This window comes from Bos taurus, chromosome 7 (assembly GCF_002263795.3).
Source record: "Bos taurus isolate L1 Dominette 01449 registration number 42190680 breed Hereford chromosome 7, ARS-UCD2.0, whole genome shotgun sequence".
Lineage (NCBI taxonomy): Eukaryota > Metazoa > Chordata > Mammalia > Artiodactyla > Bovidae > Bos > Bos taurus.
The window spans coordinates 76,998,922-77,022,525 of record NC_037334.1 but is presented as its reverse complement, the minus strand read 5'-3'; the positions used below and the strand labels follow the sequence as shown (position 1 = coordinate 77,022,525).

Sequence of the window (23,604 nt, the reverse complement as noted above, 5' to 3'; positions counted from 1 at the left end):
GTGTCTGGTAAAATCTTACTAAGTTCTAATCCTGTTATTTAAAATGTAAATTGTGGGAGTGGGTATGGTAAAATATTTGCAATCTTAAGACATTCTTTTGATTTATTGAAATAATTAATTAAAAAAGTATATAATTGCCTTGCTAAAGGTTAGCCAAGGGGACACTCTCAGTCCCCCTCCTGATGTCTATGTCAGAAACTTTCTCTGTCCCTTTTTCACTTTAATAAAGCTCTGCTACACACACACACACACACACACACACACACACAAAGAAAAGCAGCTCAATTCAAAGAACTACCAGTAATTTGCAATAATTTACTGCTTGTTTCTGCTCCAGTTATCAAATACCTTGCTCCTGGTTGCTAGCTGTACCCTTTTATCAGACTAGTTCAATAAATGATTTCTAAATGCACACCTATCTTTTATACTCAAACATTGGAACCTTTACTTCAAACATCAGACAATCATCTTTAAAGGCTTACAATACATTATGTACTACACAGGGATAAATTATTAAACTTATTCTTACACTCTGGATAGCAAAAAACTGATACCCAAATATAAGTGTACATGCTGAGACAACATAAGTAAAATAAATATGCTGAACATATGTCCAAAATTTAAATATGTCCATTTAAATTATTATGAAAAATAACAATTACAAAGTGAGGGTTAGATTAAAAAAAAAAAAAGATATGTTCTGGTCAAATAGGTTTAGTATATGCTGTTTACCATTTTTCTGCTTGAGAGATTCACAGTACACATTTGCATGTTAAATGTTCTGAGAATTACAAAAAAAACAAAAACAAAAACAAAAAAACCTAGTTTTATTTATCACATATTAGCAAAACTGATTTGGATATGTATTTTATCTCTACATGTGTCTATTTTTTAGATAGCCATATTTATATACATGGAACATCATTTTGTGTTATGCTACTTTGGAAAAGGTTATTCTAGAAAAATTATCTGAATAAACAAAATCAGAAGCAGTTTACATCAATGTTATCATTTTTTATTACTATAATTATTACTATTATCATCCTTTAGATCTGGGACTTTTACTTAAGTTGAAGGAGAAAGCAGAATTGCGGAATCACTTTTTAAAAATCTCTCTCTTTAGGCCCATCCAATAAGTGTTGAGTCATATCTGAATGAGAAAAGCCCAGGGAGATAAATCCTTTGGAAAAGCTCTACAGATGATTTGAATACTGATATAGTAACACTTCCTCCTCCAGTTTTGTCCTTCCCCTCAACCATTGATCTATGTAATTGTTCCAGTGTTCCCCTTCACTTTGGCTTCCCTGGTGGCTCAGACAGTAAAGTGTCTGCATGCAATTCAGGAGACCTGGGTTTGATCCCTGGGTTGGGAAGATCCCCTGGAGAAGAAAATGGCAACCCACTCCAGTACTCTTGCCTGGAAAATTCCATGGATGGAGGAGCCTGGTAGGCTACAGTCCATGGGGTTGCAAAGAGTCGGACACGACTAAGCACCTTCACTTCACTTTGCTTCACTTCACTTCATTTTGTAAAAGAACATATTAATTTTTCAAAACTAAATCTTACAAACATAAACTTTGAAATTATTCTTTAGCTTGAATTGTTCAGCACAAGAATTGTTCTTATTTCCAATTTTAGTATCATCATCTGAACTGTACAATTTTAGATAGCTATATTTATATATAAGTATTAATATATATGTTATCTAAGTTTACAGAAACATTGGTGCATTTGTTTTCAAGAGTTCTCAATGTTTCTTGAACCTCAAATATCTACTACACAGAATTTTCCCCTTCAAAAATATAAGCAGTCATTTCCCATAAAGAACACAAATCCCACCAAGGGAGTGCATCAAATAGTTCACTTCTGGGAAGACATTTCCCTTATATCTATACTGGGCCCATAGATTGTGCTGCAAACTTTCTTATAGCTAATTAAAAATTATTCAGACCTGTAGTATCCTGGTGGGCTACTATCCAGAAGGTCTGAAAACAGACTCTTAGATTTAATGACTAAGCAGTTAGCCTTAGCGACTAAACAGCAAACCACAACAAAAGTATTTCAGCTAGGTATTACAGCTTAACAAGACCCATGTGAATGTTTCCACTGGGAAAATATAAATAATCACCACATTTACACAATTATAGTTCTATTACTTACAGTAATATTCAAATATGCTGAAGCAGTAGATAGAATTCAGGTAGAATTAGATTTACCAGTGAGGTATTTTTCACATTATTGAGTGGTATGATTCACTTACAGCTAAATGGCTCTGGCATTGATCATCTTGGATTGATTGTCTGTTTTGACCACATTGGCCAAGCTGCTTGTCAGACATTTAACTTCAAGCTCCAGTTGGCTTCTACTATAAATACGTGCATGCGAGGTTCATTCATCTGGCTTTAGCAACAATCCCACTTAATTTGCAAAGGATGTGTCCACTTTGTAAATTGATGCTCATTCATTTTTTTTTGACTTCAAATTGGCAAAATATTTCTAGCACCATTACATGGAATCCAAACTTACAAGGCTGATCAAATTTCAGATGCAGATCACAATAAATCATAACCTTCCATTTATCCCTGAAAAATTCACTGAGGACAGAGTTCTTTTCTTGTACTCTGCCCAGTAGGCAGAAGAACAGAGGGGAAGACATTTCATAAGTGTTATGAAGACATGGCTACTCCCCGCAGAAGATTTAGTCTAGTGAATCCTCCCTTTACATTCAATTTGTGTGGCATTCAGTTCTGTCTATGAATTATAAATCAACATTATTTTATAGCCATTTTACTTTAAAAAGCCAACTATCACTAAATTTATAAGCAAAGGAAGCACAAAGATTCTGGTAAATTAGACTGTTGAGTAAACATGAAAACATTTTTATGAAAGAGAAGAATTGGTACAATGCTGAAATACAACTATTTCTTTGTGGCTGGGGTGTGCATATGTAAAGAAGCCATATGCCTACGTTTTATACAGATTCATAAAACATCATCTTGTTTATAATTCCATTACTGACTTATACAACTAATGCTTGGAAGTATATCTCTGCTAGTACATCATACAATTAAAATAGTATCTATTGACTAGAAATATTTTGACACAGTAAATATGTTTTCAACTCATTAGAAGGTTAAAAAAAAATTAAGAAGTCTACCATAACACCTATGGACCTAGATTTGAATATTAACTTTCAATCTCTACCCAGGAAACCTTGATGTGAGCACCAGTGTTTAAAAACTGCCATGTGAGCAGATAGTTCTCTAAAGCAAACTGACCTTTCAGGAAATCCAAATTGGGTTTGTTTCTATTTCCACTGAGCATTTTTCTTTCCAGAGAGAAGAGTCATATCTGCGAGTAGATTGCTGAGAAGATCTGCATGCAGTCAGCATCACGTATCTCCAGTCAGTAGCTTGCTTGGGGCAGAGGTGAATTATCTGGTTTATGGGGGCTCAGATAGAGGTCACTGCTTGGATTGCAGTTCTGACTTGTCTGAGGCTTGTTTTGTGTAAATGTGGAAGTAGCAGCTTCTGAATTCCTGTAGTGAAGCAAACCTTATCTTCTGTTTGAAGCTGGATTTACTCCGAGTTTCCATGATGAGATCTTATAAACAGAACTCTCCTCTTAGCAGATATAAATATGAAGAGATGTATCTTTTGACCTTCTCTGTGGAATCCTTATAGGTTCCAAAATGTGACTATTAACATGTCAAAGAATATTTGGGGTAGAGAGTGCACATGCTCATTTTTAAAATGTATAAACTGAGGTTCAAATCAGTTATTTTTCGTGGAAAAAAAATAAAGCACTCAACAGCAGACAGATTTTCTAAATAATTCAGAATTTCATTATTTGAGAAGAGGATTTACTCTTCTATATTTCTAAAACAACTAGGAAATGATTTTAGCAATGTTATTAAGGCAATAGCGAAATTGGGACTAAGGAAACATTGTTGTATCATTTTCTTGAGAATAAAATGTTGTGCCAACTTTATTGTTCATGGGCAGTGATGGGGCGGGGGGAACAAAACACTTTAGTGTCCTTGCCAATTTCAAAATGCCTAGCCTTAGTAAAGAACTAGCCATGTTTCAAATACCCCTGGAAAGGTCATCATCTTGAGGCAGGATAAGCACATATAACTGATTGTTTTTATGTCACTAAAGAGCATGTTTCAGAACATAATCCTCCAGGTTTCAAAGTTGGAAATTCATGAAGGTAGAGTATATTGCCAAAAATGCTCTTTCGAACAGGAGGTGCTTAATGAAACCATCGTGTTTCTCAGATACTGCTGCTGCTGCTGCTGCTAAGTCACTTCAGTCGTGTCCGACTCTGCGACCCCATAGACGGTAGCCCAACAGGCTCTGCTGTCCCTGGGATTCTCCAGGCAAGATCACTGGAGTGGGTTGCCATTTCCTTCTCCAGTGCATGAAAGTGAAAAATGAAAGTGAAGTCACTCAGTCGTGTCCAACTCTTAGCGACCCCATGGACTGCAGCCTACCAGGCTCCTCTGTCCATGGGATTTTCCAGGCAAGAGTACTGGAGTGGGGTGCCATCACCTTCTCCATCTCAGATACTAAGAGGGTTAAAAAAAAAAATTTTTTTTTCATTAAGTTCAGTTCAATTCAGTTCAGTCGCTCAGTCATGTCCTCTTTGTGACCCCATGAATCTCAGCACGCCAGGCCTCCCTGTCCATCACCATCTCCCGGAGTTCACTCAAACTCACGCCCATCGAGTCAGTGATGCCATCCAGCCATCTCATCCTCTGTCGTCCCCTTTTCCTCCTGCCCCCAATCCCTCCCAGCATCAGAGTCTTTACCTATAAGTAATTCCAAATATAGCAAATAGATAATTTACTGGCCTCAGGAGGGAGGCAGGGAAACTTAATTGTTTTATGTCTTAAATGGGGACACTGAGTCACTGATTATTTAACTTTCTCTTTAGAACCACCATTGTTACCCTGTTGCTATTAAGTGGATTTCCCTGGTGGCTCAGACGGTAAAGCATCTGCCTCCAATGTGGGAGACCTGGGTTCGATGCCCAGGTTGGGAAGATCCCCTGGTGAAGGAAATAGCAACCCACTCCAGTACTCTTGGGAGAAGGCAATGGCACCCCACACCCCACTCCAGTACTCTTGCCTGGAAAATCCCATGGACGGAGGAGCCTGGTAGGCTACAGTCCATGGGGTCACAAAGAGTTGGACAGGACTGATCAACTTCACTTTCACTTTCATTATGTGAGCTGTTTGCAATAATGGAAAATCCATTTATTACTGGAGAAGGTATTCAAAGACAATACAATTATAGTCAAACTTGTGTTGGCTTACAGAACATGATTTCAAAATGTCCTTTGTTGAGATTCTCTTTCTATATAACTACTATGAAAATGATGGTAATAGACATAATAAGCTAATCATCATCAGATTTTTAGTGAGCAAGTGTGAACTCTTGGTAGATTTTAAGTAAGGAAAACTGGATTATATCACACAAATCTGAACATCAGGATATTTTAGCCATTAACCACATGTAAATATATGTTTTTAAGTTAGGGTGATTTTATCTGGATAACAAGGAGCTTTCACATAAACTTACTTTAGCTCTAGGTAAAGAATTTAGAATGTCCTTTCCTCTTTGGCCCTCTTAAAACATAGTTATCTTTTTCCTACATTACCTCTCATTCGGAGAGGACAAAAAGTAAACATTGCTGGGAAGAATTCAAAGGTATGAGCTCTAAACTCCAGCTTTCTTGAGGGGCACTGAGGATAGCAGATAGGTTGACCCACTTATTTATTAATTTTTTCATCAAATGATTATAGGCTGTCTCCCATGTTCCAGGGGTTATTCTGAATGTTAACGGTATTCTAGTGAATAAGACAGACAGATTCCCTCCTCTAGTGGTACTTATATTCTTAAGGAGAAACAGCAACTAGGCAATCAAACTCATAATTTTAGGCAGTACAAAAAGATAAAATAAGGTAGAGGATAGAGAATTAGACGAGTATGGTAAAGAAGTTGATATTTCAGATGTAGCTTATACTGGTTCAAGAAAGTTTATTGTGAAACATTCAGGATTTTTGCAAGTAGGTTTTTAAGTCATCTGTAGCTTGAAATCAAGGGAATTGGCAATGGCTGTAATCAGAACTCCCACCCCTTCTCCGAGAGTCAATTTACCAGCATACCTTTGGAAATGATAGGCAAAGAAAGTGCTTTTCTAGAGAGGACTTTTGAACAGAGACTTGAATGTATTGAAGAAGTAAGTTATGAAAAGATGATAGGGAAGAACATTCCAGGTAGGCTGGAACTCTTAAGTACAGAAGCCCTGAGATAGAAATAAATAGCTTAAAATACGGACATAGTGTGAAAAGCAAGGTAAAATGTATCCAGAGATCTAGGAGAAGTTATATAATGTAGGCCATGATAAGGAATCTATCTTTTAACTACAATAGAGATCTACAAGAGTAGGTTTTGAGTAGGGAAGGAATATAATTTGTTTTCATTATTGTAAGGATCATTCTAGCTGTTCCATGGGGATAAAAAGATGTTTGAGTTGAGACTGAAAATAGGAAGCTGAGTTTGGGTGTTATTGTGATTCTGCCTTGCAAGAGATGATGGTGGGCTCAACTAGCATCACTGTGGATGTGGTCAGAAGTAGTAATACTTAGCATATATTTTAAAGTAGAATCTGTAGAGCATAACGACAGTGTGAGGGTGAGAGAAATCAAAGATAATCTTTATTTTTGCCCAAAGCAAAAAGGCAAGTACTGATATCATTTTCTAAAATGAAAACGTTGGCAGACAGGTTTGATAAGTTGGGGTCTAAGAATTAACATTCTATTTTGTATACAAAATGTCATATTAGGTTTAAAATAATATGAGTCTACGTATACCCCTCTAATAGAATTGTCCTATTGTTTATCATGATAGTGATCTGATGAATTGATTCAATTTATGGGAAAGCTTCCTGTCAATTGTATGGTTCTGTCTGTGATCAACTTTTACCCTGAAGCAAATATTGAAAATATTTGAAAATATTGAATTCTATAGTACTGGACGGAGAAGGCAATGGCACCCCACTCCAGTACTCTTGGCTGGAAAATCCCATGGATGGAGGAGCCTGGTAGGCTGCAGTCCATGGGGTCTCGAAGAGTCGGACACGACTGAGCGACTTCACTTTCACTTTTCACTTTCATGCACTGGAGAAGGAAATGGCAACCCACTCCAGTGTTCTTGTCTGGAGAATCCCAGGGATGGGGGAGCCTGGTGGGCTGCCATCTATGGGGTCGCACAGAGTCAGACAGGACTGAAGCGACTTAGGAGCAGCAGCAGCATAGTACTGGAAGTAATTTCTTCTTACAATTAACATACAATGGTCCAGTATCATTCCTTTTGATTTCCCAGTTTTAGAACTTTATAAATTATGTGGTATATTCTGTATCAAATATTAATTTGAAAGTTCCATTGAATTGTAGGAAAAGATCACAAAATCAATTTTTTAAATAATTAAGATATTTTAAGAGATTCATTTAGAAACTTATCTGATATAGATACATTTGTTTAAAATTACTGAATATTTAAAAATTAAAGTTTTATCTGTGTTCATAGGCAAAGATGAACTGTATGAAAAGTAACATAAAGACAGAAGTATTTAGGACCAGATTACAGATAAATTCTATAAATCTCAAAAAGGCGAGATTTTCATATAAAATGTGTAAACTTGTTTAAATAGATATACAGTTTCTGTTTCCAAATTTTATCCTTCATAAATATTGCATTCATCCAATATTATCATAAAAGATTAAATGCCTGAAAATGAAGTCAATAGTACTTACAACACTCAACTCTTATGAAGCTTAATTTCCATTTGTTATTATAGCCTTCATTATTCTCAATCATTAATTCTTTAAATGCATATCGCATGCTATGTAGTATTAAAATACATTTCAACTCAGTTTTAGAATAATGAATTAATTGTTCTAAAATCTGCATTCTATGTATAGAATATGTATTTAATTTTCCTGTATTGATAACTTACTTTGTCAGCAAACATATTTTGTCAGTATTTTATACTTATTTTTGTTTCTGATTAAGAAATTGAAATGTTCCTACTAATCATTTTCAAAAAAAGAAGTGAAAAGGAAATAACAGGTTGTCTTCTTTTGCTGGGTGGCAGATTTAAGAAAAGTGAATATAGATAGAAACGGGTTACCTTCGCTAAATATGAATCACCTTGGGAACAGAAGGGTCTGCTTCCTTCCATGTGAAGTTTGTCTCTGTCACTGGTTATCTACAGCTAATACTGATAAATAAACAAACTTCTCGAAATGCAAAATCACATATTTCCTTAAAGAAGCACTCTGATTGAAGAAGGAAGGTTAAAGTATGTGATGAAAATTCACTGTACAATGATGCAAAAGGAAAACTTCAGACCTCTTCCCAAGATTAAAAAAAAAAAAATCAAATTCAAGTTCTAACAAGTAATTGAAAAAGATCCCAGTAAACAGAAGGCATCTTTCATTTTTATCTTCTTTGACTGTTATTGGCAGAACGCTGATATGTGTGACTTTTATTGATTTAATATACACATCTAACATCTAAACTGTCTTATATTTCACACCTCTTATATGAATATAATGTGGAAACTTAGTTTGAGCTACCAGGGGAATAAGAACACTGAAAAAGATCCTGTGTGGCCACCACAGCTGTTGTAGTGGGATGAAGTTATACCTGCCATTATAGGAGATATATCAGGTAAATTAATTTCTATGGAGTTGAAGCTCCCTTTCATGAACATTATCCTCAAAATTATGCTGGACTAGGGGTAGAAATTTACCTGTACTTATAATAACATGACTATAGGGCAAAAGATGATACCATGTTTAACCATGATTACAAGGCAATATTTGAAACAAAACATCTTACCATCAGTCACTCATTCTTTATCTGTAAAATAAGGATAAGAGTACACACCTTATAGAATTTTCATGAAGATTAAAAGAGAAATTACATATAGAGTTCTAAATGATAATTTGCTATTTCTTGAAATAATAGGTCAAATGATGATTTTTCTACTTTGAGTATCAAGAGACAGGTGTATATCATGGGAGGAAAGATTATTTTGTTTCAGTTGAAGGAAAATATACTATAAAGGTAAGTATATTTATTTATGTAATAGTTGAAAGTGAAAGTGGAAGCTGCTCACTTGTGTCCAACTGTTTGCGACCCCATGGATCACACAGTCCATGGAATTCTCCAGGCCAGAATACTCAAGTGGGTAACCTTTCCTTTTTCCAGGGGATCTTCCCAACCCAGGGATCGAATGTACCAGTTGCTGCTTTAAATGTTTTACAAATAACTCATAACAAACCTATGCATAAAGAAGTATTTTTTTTTTTACATTGTATAGGACATAAAACTAAGGCACAGGGAATAACCTCTGTAAGAAGCAGAGCCAGCAGGCAAACCCAAGGTGGCTGGTGCCCAGAACACACTGAAACCACATACTCTGCTACTCTGTCTCTTTTAAGGGTTATAAAACTTCCACTTTAACCTGACACTTTGTCATTTGAGTATCATATGTCATGTATATATGTATGTGTGCCTTTCTATAAAAGTATTGCATCGTTCAAATTCTTTGAATAAGCCCACATTCAAAGCAAATGACTATAAAAGCATGATGATACTCTGTTTCCTTTTGAGGAGAAAACAGATATCATCAGTTATGTCATTGTTCATAATGAGGCATATTTTTCCCTACTGTTGCTAAGTCACTTCAGTGGTGTCCGACTCAGTGTGTCCTCATAGACGTCAGCCCACCAGGCTCTCTTGCCCCTGGGATTCTCCAGGCAAGAACACTGGAGTGGGTTGCCATTTCCTTCTCCAATGCATGAAAGTGAAAAAGTGAAAGTGAAGTCGCTCAGTCGTGTCCGACTCTTCGAGACCCCATGGACTGCAGCCTACCAGGCTCCTCCATCCATGGGATTTTCCAGGCAAGAGTACTGGAGTGGGGTGCCATGGCCTTCTCCGATATTTTTCCCTAAACAGAATTAAATTTGCATTTTAAAGACTCACTTTATCAAAAGTATATTTAAAATTAATCACCTCAAGCTAAACTTGGTTGGTAGTTTACTGTTCTAGGTGCTGTTTTGGTGATTATTTTTTAAATAACTTGTTTCATTTTAAATAAATAAATAGAACCAACTTTTTTTGGTGGTCAGTATTAAACTTCCTGAATAGATTTAGGTTGATCCAGTATCTGAATTATTTTATCTTACTCTGGTTTAACCTAGACTTTCTCTCTTTAATTTTATGGATTTAATGAGAATTTTAAAAAATTAAAAAAGAATATTTATGTCTTATTAAAAATCAGAAGAGGAAAAAATTTCAGCTTCTCTTTATCTTCCTATTTCCCTTCAGTCAGTCAGTTCAGTCGCTCAGTCGTGTCCAACTCTTTGCAACCCCATGGACTGCAGCATACCAGGCCTCCCTGTCCATCACCAACTCTTGGAGCTTACTCAAACTCAAGTTTATTGAGTTGGTGATGCCATCCAACCATCTCATCCTCTGTCATCCTCTTCTCCTCCTGCCTTCTATCTTGCCCAGCATCAGGGACTTTACCAATGAGTCACTTCTTTGCATCAGGTGGCCAAAGTATTGGAGCTTCAGCTTCGGCATCAGTCCTTCCAGTGAATATTCAGGACTGATTTCCTTTAGGATGGACTGGTTGGATCTCCTTGTAGTCCAAGGGACTCTCAAGAGTCTCCTCCAACACCACAGTTCAAAAGCATCAATTCTTTGGCACTCAGCTTTCTTTTGAAAAAGGAAATGGCAACCCACTCCAGTATTCTTACGGAATATCCTGTAGACAGAGGAGCCTGGTGGGCTGTTGTCCATAGGGTCGTGCAGAGTCAGACACATCTGAAGCAATTTGGTATCAGCAGCAGCAGCAGCTTTCTTTATAGTCCAACTCTCACATCCATACATGACTACTGGAAAAACCATAGCTTTGATTAGATGAAACTTTGTTGGCAAAATAATGCCTCTGCTTTTTAATATGCTGTCTAGGTTGGTCATAACTTTTCTTCTAAGGAGCAAGCGTCTTTTAATTTCATGGCTGCAGTCAACATCTGCAGTGATTTTGGAGCTGCCCCCCCGCCCTCAAATAAAGTCTGTCACTATTTCCATTGTTTCCTCATCTATTTGCCATGAGGTGATGGGAGAAGATGCTATGATCTCAGTTTTCTGAATGCTGAGTTTTAAGCAAACTTTTTCACTCTCCTCTGTCACTTTCATCAAGAGGCTCTTTAGTTCTCCTTTGCTTTCTACCATAAGCATGGTGTCATCTGCATATCTGAGGTTACTGATATTTCTCCCTGTAATCTTGATTCCATCTTGTGCTTCAAGCAGCCCAGCGTTTCTCATGCTGTACTCTGCATTTAAGTTAAATAAGCAGGGTGACAATATATAGCCTCGGTATATTCCTTTCCCAATTTGGAACCAGTCTGTTGCTCCTTGTCCAGTTCTAACTGTTGCTTTCTGACCTACATACAAATTTCTCAGGAGGCAGGTCAGGTGGTCTTGTATTCCCATCTCTAAGAATTTTCTACAGTTTTTTTGTGATCCACTGTTTAGTTCTGTTTACTTCCCTTCAGTTCAGTTCAGTTCAGTTGTTCAGTCGCGTCCGACTCTTTGCGACCCCATGAATCACAGCACGCCAGGCCTCCCTGTTCATCACCAACTCCTGGAGTTCACTCAGACTCATGTCCATCGAGTCAGTTATGCCATTCAGCCATCTCATCCTCTGTCGTCCCCTTCTCCTCCTGCCCCCAATCCCTCCCAGCATCAGAGTCTTTTCCAATGAGTCAACTCTTCGCATGAGGTGGCCAAAGTACTGGAGTTTCAGCTTTAGCATCATTCCTTCCAAAGAAATCACTTAAAAGATCTACTCCAATCATTTTACAAATTTAGAATTAAAATATTTGTAAGACAGAAGCAAAATATTAGCTGTCTGTTTTAAGTGCTTCCTTGGTACCAGATCCATAATCACATGTAAACCTTACACTGTTCTCTGTGCTTAGTATTATTATTGTTGTTATTCAGTCACTCAGTCATGTCTTACTCTTTGTGACCCCATGGGCTGCAGGATGCCGGGCGTCCTAGTCCTTTACCATCTCCCAGAGTTTGCTCAAACTCAGTATTATTAGCCCTATTTTACTTTTAAGAAACCAGCACAACTAAGCCTCAGAAATACCTCTTAGCTTGCTCAAGTGCATACAATTCCAGAGAAAGGATATAGATATGCTTGTGTCTGTAAAACCTGACTGCTTGAAAAATCCAACCTACTGCCTGCCAAAGAGCTGGTTGACACCCACCTCCTACACTGTGCTTATGAAGAGAAGGCCTCTTGAGATGTAAGCAAGGCTTCCGCTCTTTTAACTCTTGTTCCCTCATGAGTAAAAAGCCAAGATAGACTTGTGGGTATCTCTAAAACATTCAGGCTAAGAGAGTGCTATAGTCTCTTTAAGTTTGCCAATTATGATGAAAAATAGAAAGAAAAAAATAAGGAAAAATTTCAATTGTCAATCTCTCTCAGTTGCTCAGTTGTGTCCAACTCTTTGTGACCCCATGGACTGCAGCATGCCATGCTTCCCTTTCCATCACCAACTCCTGGAGATTGCTCAAACTCATGTCCATCAAGTCCGTGATGCCATTTGTCAATAAGCTGACTCAATAAAAGATACACTCCTAAATCTAGTGCCTAATTTTATGTAAAACCTATTTTCTTAATTTTATATTGTTTAGAGGTTTTACACATATATATATATGTATTATTTTAATGGTTTTGAGGTTATATATAGCAGTTAATTATTGCTTAAAACTAGTTTTATAAAGTTATCCACAGGAAAGCATGCATTCATATGCTCTCAATTGCATCATTTGAACTAAAATTATTTTTTTCTTCTTATTAATATTAAAGTAGAAAAATGAAATGTCCCATTTGCCATATATTGTACTCAATATGGTTTGCAGAAAATAATTTTCCACACTCTGCCAAAGAAATCTACATCTGCACAAAGATCACAACCTTAGTCATAATTAACCTATGGAAAAGAAATTAAATAGACAAGTGATAGTGGTACTGAGGAGATTAAAAGAAACATCCTCTATTGTATTTCTCAGAGAATATTAGATTAAAATTCAAATTCTTTCTAGTGACAGATTGTTATAAGAATAAGAAATGGCACAAACAATCCATTTCAGGACAAAGATTTAACAAAAATAGGAAGGTTAATTATAATTGAATATTCCCTATGGATATCTCAGAAGATATGCCTCAGTCTATTTCTTATTGACAGGTGGTACTGTAAATTAAATGTGGTATTATGCATTCAAATTGGATTTCAACTACTCATCATCCATAGTGTAACATTAGAATTAGCCCTGACGATGACAGTCTAAAGATCATAATGAGAACAGGTGCCCTTTTCCATTCATATTGTGGTGGAGAAGGTCGGAGTTAGAGATTGGATTTATAATTTTGGTATAATCTTTGCTGCCTGAAAAATTAATTCTATGTATCAACTATCAAGAATAGTAATACTGTGCTGAATAGTCTCTGAATTAATGACAAAGACCACTTGTCTTCTACAAGTATTGTGCCAAATCAAAAAAAAAAGTGGCATTCAAAATCCTGTCATCAATCACTGTTTATATAAACATGAGGATGTTTTTGTGTTCTTCAGAGCCTCCTGAAGGAAAAAAAAAAAAAAAAAACAAACCAAAAACAGCAACATGGAGGCACTGTTAAACAAGATAATCCTTAAAAAAAAAAAAAAGAGTGGAAAGAGAGGAGGAGAATGGAGAAGCAATGGATGAAGGGTTTGTGTCTCTGATAATAGTTATGAGTAACTTCAATCGTGTGGATCAGTGCTTCTCATTCAGAGATAATGTGCAGAAATCTGCTGTGGAATTCTATGAAGGTATTTATATACTTGGACATGCAAATGCTCAAATCATTCCCTGTGTAATTCTGATGCATTGCTTGCCTCATGATCCTAGGTATTATTTCTCAGAGCAGGAGTTGTGCATTACCTGCATTAGAAAAGGCACTGGGAGCAGTAAAAGGGGATGCTTGTTGAAAATTATGGTTCCTACTAATTCAGATTCTCTGGAAGTGAGGCCTGTGAGGTTTTATTTTTTAACACCATCTGCAGGTGAGCCTGATGATCCTCAATCATCTGTGGCATCTTGGCCACACACTCTGTGATGAGCTGCTCCCTGGCCTGATGCTTCTGCTCTTCGGCCAACTGCTATCCTTATGGAGTATAAGAATCTCTGGAGCGAGATTGGAGTATTAGTACTTGGCAACTCAGTCATTATGGCAATCTCAAAACGCAAGTAAGAGAGATTAAAGTAGGGATGTCACATGATGAGTTATTCTGGTTGTTTTGTTTGTGAAATTATTATATTATTCCATCTGTTAAAGAATATCTTTATATGACAGGACCATGGCATTTTCAAGCCACAGTCTCATCAGATATTTCATATGTTTCTGGTTAGTCATTAAGACTAACAACCAAGATTGATTTTGTTTAAAATTATTGCTAGTTACCATGTATGAAGATTGAAGAAAAACAGTTGGCACATAATGCTAGATATCTGAACACAAATATAGCACATAACAAGTGGTTTCAATAAAACAAATGTCCATTTTGTTTTAACTTGTCTCCAAACAATTGCCTAAAATTTAAACTGCAAGAAACAGTGATTATAATAGCATCTGGTAGATTTTCTATCTCAACAGAGTATTTTTTTAAATAACTGCATGTAATTATTCATGACATTTGGGATTATTGAACACAAATACAAGAAAGGGAATGAAATATTAAGCCTTCCTGGGGATAAAAAATATTGTATATCTTTATTATAACTCCTAATTTAATTAATATATTCTTAATGCCATCTGGTGAGATTATCTTAAAAGTTAACAAAAGAGATCAATCTGACACTTAACAAATAAATCTGAAAGAGTATAATACTGGGACATTGATATTATGCAGTCAACATAACTAGAATAATGCAAAAAATAATAAAAGAAGGAAACCATCTTAGCTTTAGTGCACATTCACTATCATTTGGGGATGAAGAAGAGTAACTCTTATTACTCTCTCACTCATGACATTAGGTATAATAATAATCATGTGTGTGTGTGTTAGTCGCTCAGTTGTGTCTGATTCTTTGTGACCCCATGGACTGTGGCCCGCCAGGCTCCTCTGACCATGGAATTCTCCAGTCAAGAACACTGGAGTGGGTAGCTATTTCCTTCTTCAGGGGATCTTCCCAATCCAGAGATTGAACCCCATTCTCTTGCATTGCAGGCAGTTTCTTTACCTTCTGAGCCACTAGGAAAACCCCCAATAATAATCATATATTGAAATAAAAATGATACGTGTACCTGTTCCAAATGGTAGAAGGTAGGAATGTGTAGTCAGGAACACTACAAACCTGGAATCAAATACTTAAGATCTCTATCTCTTTACCAGTTGCAGAAGTGCATAAGTTGTTTAATTTCTCTGGACTTTGGAGTTCTCATTTGAAAGATCCATATAATGCATTTAGAAAAGTACTGGGCATATAGCACTGTCTATATCTTTATATACCACGTATAATGTCTTTAAGCATACAAACAACATGACTTAAAATTGGAAAATGCCTTCAGATTCCTTTTCTGTCATGGAGGCAAATCACTTGACTTTTCAGAAATTTGGTGCTTTTATTTGAAATATAAGATATTATTTTACAAGTTTATTATTAGGATTAATAATAATATTAATTATTAATTAATAAATAATAATAAAAAAAGTTCCATGACAGAGGAGCCTTGCAGGATACAGTCCATCGAGTCACAAAGAGTCGGACATGACTGAGCGTGGACACAAAACTACCTTTGCTAAAGTCTCCAGCAAGTTCCTGATGACTATTAGGTGTCTGATGAGTTTTTTCTTTAAGTCTCAATTTGCTATAGAATTCCAGCCATGACCAGAGGGCAAAGAATATAGATTTCAAAATCTGTAGGTAACTCTGAATTTGTTTTCATAATGAGTACAACTTGGTATGGGAAATAAAAAAGCCTTTTTTCTTAGCTCTGTAATCTGACATCTGAGATCAGCGTAGGAATTTAACCCATTTGTTTAGCTAATTCAGTCTATTTCTTTGCGTTTGTTTCAAAGGCCAGCCTAGTCTTTAAAAACTATAAGGTGCACATATTTGAATATGTCAAAAGAACTGATGTATTCTAGGATTCTGAGCAATGAATCCTATCTGGAAAAGAAGTTAGGCTGTTTTTCTGTTCTTGTGCACCTGAAGCTGTGAAGTGTTAGGACATGCTAAAGTACCACACTTAGCAACTTCAATTATTTATATTTTATACCATTCTAAACACTATTAATTTTTTAAATATTATGGAAAGTTCCACAAAATATTATTCAAGAAAAGTGTTTTCCTCATTCGATTGATACTATATCATGAATATATATTTTTTCAACATAAAGGTAACGTGTGTGCATGCTAAATCTCTTTAGTTGTGTCTGACTCTTTGAGAGCCTATGTACTAGAGCTGCCAGGCTCCTCTGTCCAAGGGATTGTCCAGGCAAAATTACTCAAGTGGGTTGCTGTGCCCTCCTCCAAATGATCTTCCTGACACAAGGGTCAAACTCAAGTCTCTTTGCATCTACTACAATGGAGGTGTGTTCTTTACCACTAGCACCACAATATAACACCAGGCAAATGAATTCAGACAATATGGTATTCTATGATTAAGAACAAGATGTCAGCATACAAATTCATCATTTAGGAAGCTTTGTAAAGTAATCAATTCAGTTAAGAACAGAATAAATAAGATATAAACTTGTAAAACTGTGAAAGAAAATCAAGCCAGGTGAAAAGTATCTTTTAATTTTTTTCAAGAAAAATAAGGTTTTTGTTGAAATATTTCAAATTCATTGTTGTACATTGAATTGATTATATTCAAGAATTGTATTGACAGCCTGTAACTTTTTCTTCAACATTAACTTATTTTCCATGCCTTATAACATGCAAATGCATGTATCAATTTGCAGAGAAAGAGTAAATGTAAGTTATTTTTGCTGTTTATTCATATGTTAGATTAACTTTATCAACCCATATATTAAAATGTAATCATTTCATTGTCAGGAGCCTAAAGCTAATGTTAATTACAGTTTGAAACTTCGATTATTAATGCATCTTTACCTACTGAAGTGTGAAATAAGCAATAGTAGTTGAAATTCACCAATTAAATTAGCTTCTGAGACAAGAATTCATAAGTAGGCATTTGTTCATAATGAACAAATGCTGCAGAATTTCATGTTCTAAGCTACGCTCATGAAATATTAGACCCAAGGAGTGAGAACAATTGTTCCAAACAAAACAAAAAAACTGCAGTATATAAAATAAATACAATAGATGTGATAAGCATCCTATATTTTTTATCTTCATATTTCATATGTCACCAGAAAAAAGAATGCATAGGCTCAGTCCACAGAAGAATATAAAAGTTTTTTTATTTTATTTTAAATTAATAGGGAAAAGAGAGAGATCTATTTTGTTCACATAGTAATACCTTAGTCCATTCAGGATATTATAACAATACCATAGACTAGATGGCTTATTAACAATAGAAACATCTCGCTCACAGTTCTGGAGCCTGGGAAATCCAAGATGAAGGAGCCAGGAGATTCAATATCTAGTAAGCCTCTCCTTCAGAGGAGGCAATGGCACCCCACTCCAGTACTCTTGCCTGGAAAATCCCATGGACGGAGGAGCCTGGTAGGCTGCAGTCCATGGGGTCTCGAAGAGTCGGACACGACTGAGCGACTTCACTTTCACTTTCATGCATTGGAGAAGGAAATGGCAACCTTAGTGGTAGAGAATCCGCCTGCCAATGCACGAGAGGTGGATTCGATCCCTAGGTCTGGGATATGCCTGGAGAAGAAAATGGCAACCCACTCCACCACAATATTCTTGCCTGGGGAATCCCATGGAATGAGGAACTTTGAAGGCTACAGTCCATGGGGTCACAAAAGAGTCAGACATGACTTAGCAGCCTAAACAACAACAGAGACCCAGAGGACGCCACTGACCCTTCTACTATGGAAAAACATAGTGAGAATGGCCCTGTGAGCCAGGAAGGAGAGGCTTGTGGTGGTGGTTGTTTAGACTGCTAAGTCATGTTTGACTCTTGCAACCCCATGGACTGGAGACCACTAGGCTCTTCTCGCCGTGGGATTTCCCAAACAAGAATACTGGAGTGGGTTGCCATTTCCTTCTCTGGGTGATCTTCCTGACCCAGGAATCGACCAGAGTCTCCTACTTGGTGGGTGGATTCTTTACCACTGAGCAACCTGGGAAGTCTGGGTCTCTATTATAAGGTCACTGATTGGATGAGATGGTTGGATGGCATCACCGACTCAATGGACATAGGCTTGGGTGGACTCCGGGAGTTGGTGATGGACAGGGAGGCCTAGCAAACTGCAGTCCATGGGGTCGCGAAGAGTTGGACATGACTGAGCGACTGAACTGAACTGAACTGATCTCATTCATTAATCCCATTCCTGCACTTGCAGGAGTCACTTCCTCCTATAAGAGCCAGAGCCTGGGCAGGCAGTGCTGAGGCCTGCGGGGCCCAGGGACGGGTAGGGGAGGGGGAAGCTGGCAAGCCACCGCTGAGGCTGTTGCGGCTGCAGGCTCCCCTCCCCGCTGCGCGCGAGCGCCATGCAGGGTGGGGCTGGGGGCGGGCGAGGCCTAGCGGCATCAGGGCTGGCGTCACCTCTTCAAGGGGCTGGACAGTAACAGGGATGGTCGCCATGAGTTGCCCCTGTGCTCGGCTAGCTGGGTGGGGGCGACCCGGACTGCAGAGCCCAACAGGGCATCTCCCCTGAGGGTGACAATGACCCAGATGGTGACCTTGACCTGGAGGAGTTTATCCTCTACTTGCAGGAACAGGAACGGCGCCTTCTACTTCTGTTCCACAGTCTGGCCCGCGATCAGGATGGTCAGATCGACGTCTCTGAGATCCAGCAGAGTTTCTGAGCCCTGGGCATTTCCATCTAGATGGAGCAGGCAGAGAAAATCCTGCACAGCATAGACGCATGATAGTACCATGACCACTGACTGGCAGGAGTGGCGTGACCACGTCTTGTTGCATTTGCTGGAGAACATGGAAGACGTGCTGTATTTCTGGAAGCATTTCACGGTCCTGGGTATTGGCAAGTGCCTGACCATCCCGAATGAGTTTTCAGAGCTGGAGAAGCTGACTGGCATGTGGTGGAAGCAGCTGGTGGTGGGGGCGGTGGCGAGTGCCATGTTCAGGAGAGGTACAGCCCCTCTAGACTGACTCAAGGTCTTCATGAAGATCCACGCCTCCAAGACCAAATGGCTGAACATCCTGGGGGGCCTCCAGAGCGATCAAAGAGCGGGGCGTGTGTTCCCTGTGGCATGGTGACAGGATTAACGTGCTCAAGACTGCACCTGAGTCGTTCATGGCCTATGAGCAGATCAAGCGGACCATTCAGGGGCAACAGGAGACACTTCAGGTGCAGGAGCACTTTGTGGCTGGCTCTCTGGCTGGCGCCACATCCCAAACCATCATCTACCCCCATGGAGATGCTGAAGACTTGGCTGATCCTTCACTGGACGGGTCATTATAAGAGGCTGCTGGACTGTGTGCAGCAGATCCTGGAGCCAGAAGGGCCCGGCGCCTTCCACTATGGCTACCTGCCCAACATTCTGGGCATCATCCCTTACGCGGGCATCGACCTGGCCATCTACGAGAAGACCGGCCTTTGATCCCTGGATCAGGAAGATCCCTTGGAGAAGGAAATGACAACCCACTCCAATATTCTTGCCTGGAGAATTCCACGGACAGAGGAGCCTGTCAGGCTACAGTCCATGGGGTCGCAAAGAGTTGGGACACTACTGAATGACTGACACACACACAATTCTTTTCATGAGGACTCTGTCTTCCTGATCTAATAACTTCCCAAAGCTTCCACTCCTATTACCTTCATATTAAGGATTAGGATTTAAAATACAAATTTTGGCCAGAAAGATTCAGCTTATAGTATACAATATACTCAGTATCATCTTATACTTTGGCAATAACTTATTGTCTCAATTTTTTTTAATTTAAATATATATTAATGTAAGAATTGCATCATTCATCTGACTCTTTATATGATTTTTCAGATAAAGCCTTGCTTCCTACTTGCTCAGTCAGTTCACTTGTTCAGTCTTGTCTGACTCTTTGCCACCCCACGGACTGCAGCATGCCAGGCTTCCCTGTCTGTCACCAACTCCCTGAGCTTTCTCAAACTCATGTCCATTCAGTCGGTGATGCCATCCAACCATCTCATCCTCTGTCATTCCCTTCTCTTCTTGCCTTCAATCTTTCCCAGCATCAGGGTCTTTTCCAATGAGTCCAGAATCAGGTGGCCAAAGTATTGGAGTTTCAGCTTCAGCATCAGTCCTTCCAATGAATATTCATTACTATTTTCTTTAGGATGGACTGGTTGGATCTCCTTGCAGTCCAAGGGACTGTCAAGAGTCTTCTCCAACACCACAGTTAAAAAGCATCAATTCTTCCACGCTCAGCTTTCTCATGGTCCATCTCTCACATCCATACATGACTACTGGTAAAACCATAGCTTTGACTAGATGGACCTGTGTTGGCAAAGTAATATGTCTGCTTTTTAATATGCTGTCTAGGTTGGTCATAGCTTTTCTTCCAAGCTAATTGGTTATTTATGCTTCTCTGGTGCCACATGCATAACAAATAGTTTAATTCTTATGAAGGATGATTCTAATATTTATTACAAGTTTATTACTATACATTATAGCACAATAACCCTTAGAGTGCTCTTTGTACATACGTATAGTTTGTATAATTATTTTGTAGGTAAGGAATCAGGACCACAGAAAGATTAAGTAACTGATCGAAGATGCCATGATTTGGAAGGACCACTCCAAACTCTATAAAATGTTTTCTAAGATTTTGTTCCTAATGAAATTTTAAACACAGAACATGATGGAGATTGATGGACTCCTATGTACAACTACCAAGATTTCACACTTTCATAATTTTCTAATGCTTTTTAATGAATGAGAGTATTACAAATGAAGTTAAAGTCCTCTTTGAACTACTCCATAATCGTATTACCCTAGGATTAACTTCTATGAATAATTTGTTGTTTATAATCCTGATGCCATAATTTTATAATTTATCAAGGAATGCTTATATATTTTTCTGTTCTAAAACTTGATGTAAATATTATCATGCTCTACTACAGTAGCATTGGAAAACTTTCTTTGTCATTTCATTTTTTTCTGTATTTAGATATATTTAATACATATTTTTAGCTTATTTTCTCTGCATTCTCAGTTAATATATCATGGACTATAGTTGAGCAGCTCTTACTAGAAAGCTTCTATGTATGTACTTATGCATATTTTTTACTTGATTTCTGAAGTTATATTTTATCAGAGATTCTTGTCCCTCAGTTCTGGAAAATTCTCTGCTCTAAGATTTATGTCTATGTATGTATGCATTTTATCTACACATATCTATTCCGATTACTTTGAGTTTCTTTGAAATACCTTATGGTTCATAGTTTGGACTTTTTATACCTTTGCACCTTTCTTCTATTCTGTTTGCAATTTAAGAATAAAAAATATTCCAAAGAGTAAAATCTATAATTTTACCATATATATCTCTTAACTTCTACTTTCTGTCTTGGCCCAAAACAGATGCTGAAAGGGTCAGGATACTCTTGCCATATTTTTAGTATTTTGGTGAGTTACTAGCAATTCATTTAAAGAAGAAATAAATGCTGAAAAACCTTTCCAAATCAATCATGTATTCTGACATAATTTCAGATATAGTCATACACACACACTGATACATATATGTGTGTGTGTGTGTAAATATAAGTATATATATATATATGTCATTTCTGTATGTTTAGACTATTGACATATATTGAAATTATACAAAAATTATGAGATATGCATGTAAGAATATATAAACATATATTTATATATTTGGAGAGAAAGAGAAAATGGTATATAGCTACACATCATACATATATATGACAGTGGAAATAAAAATTAACTACTTGATTTCTACAGATTTTTTCTCAACAACAGAAGTACCATTGTTCAAGAATACATCTTTAATAAGTATATTTATTATAAGGATATGGCATTATGGATATATTAGTCTGAATAGCTATAAAAGACAAGCAGACTAATAAACTATTTTCTGTGAGAATGAAACTTTGGGACTTAACAGTGAAGTATATTCTGTTAAAAATATTAATAAGTATATATCAGTAGATAGCAAGTAATAGAAAAAAATGGCTGACAATAATTTCAGTGAGAAAAGGACTAATACCATTATGTTGTATCTATATGTTCCTTATTACTGGCATTTTTTTTTTTCCAGTCTCATTTTATTCAATTGAGCTGGGGCATGTAAGATGAGTAGATGTCAATCTAGATTGCACAAATTATTTCAAGGTTTCCAATCTTTAAATATACATTGGTGATGTTAAAAAATCAGTTCAGTTAATTTGCTCAGTCGTGTTCGACTCTCTGTAACCCCATGGACTGCAGCACACCAGGCTTCCCAGTATATCACCAACTTCCAGAACTTGCTCATACTCATGTCCATCGAGTTGGTGATACCATCCAATCATCTCATTCTCTGTTGTCTCCTTTTCCTCCTGCCTTCAATCTTTCCAAGCATCAGGGTCTTTTCTAATGACTCAGTTCTTCCCATGGGTGGCCAAAGTACTGGAGCTTCAGCTTCAGCATCAGTCCTTCCAATGAAAATTCAGAACTGATTTCCTCTGTTGGTTTGAACTCCTTGCAGTCCAAGGGACTCTTGAGATTCTTCTTCAACACTGCAGTTCAAAAGCACCAATTATTTGGCACTCAGTTTTCTTTATGGTCCAACTCTCACATACATACTGACTACTGGAAAAACTGTAGCTTTGACTAGACAGAACTCTGTTGCCAAAGGAATGTCTCCCCCCCACCCTTTTTTTAATTGGAGGCTAATTACTTTACAAATTGTGGTGGTTTTTGCCACACATTCACATGAATCAGCCATGTGTGTACATGTGTTCCCCATCCTGAACCCCACTTCCACCTCCCTCCCCATCCCATCTCTCAGAGTCATCCCAGTGCACCAGCCCTGAGCACCCTGTCTCATGCATGGAACCTGGACTGGAGATTTGTTTCACATATGATAATATACATGTTTCAATGCTATTCTTTCAAATCATCCCACCCTCACCTTCTCCCACAGAGTCCAAAAGTCTGTTCTTTACGTCTGTGTCTCTTTTGCTGTCTTGCATATAGGGTCATCATTACCATCTTTTTAAATTCCATATATATGTGTTAATATACTGTATTGGTGTTTTTCTTTCTGACTTACTTCGCTCTGTATAATAAGCTCCAGTATCATCCACCTCATTAGAACTGATTCAAATGCATTCTTAACATGCTGTCTAGGTTGGTCATAGCTTTCCTTCCAAGG

The 23,604-nt window shown here is 37.6% G+C and overlaps 1 pseudogene; it reads left to right on the top strand.

The window, feature by feature from the left end:
- The first annotated feature begins 16,727 nt into the window (after positions 1–16,727).
- LOC785099 (mitochondrial adenyl nucleotide antiporter SLC25A23-like) lies at positions 16,728–19,853 on the top strand (annotated as a pseudogene).
- The last annotated feature ends 3,751 nt before the right edge of the window (positions 19,854–23,604 follow it).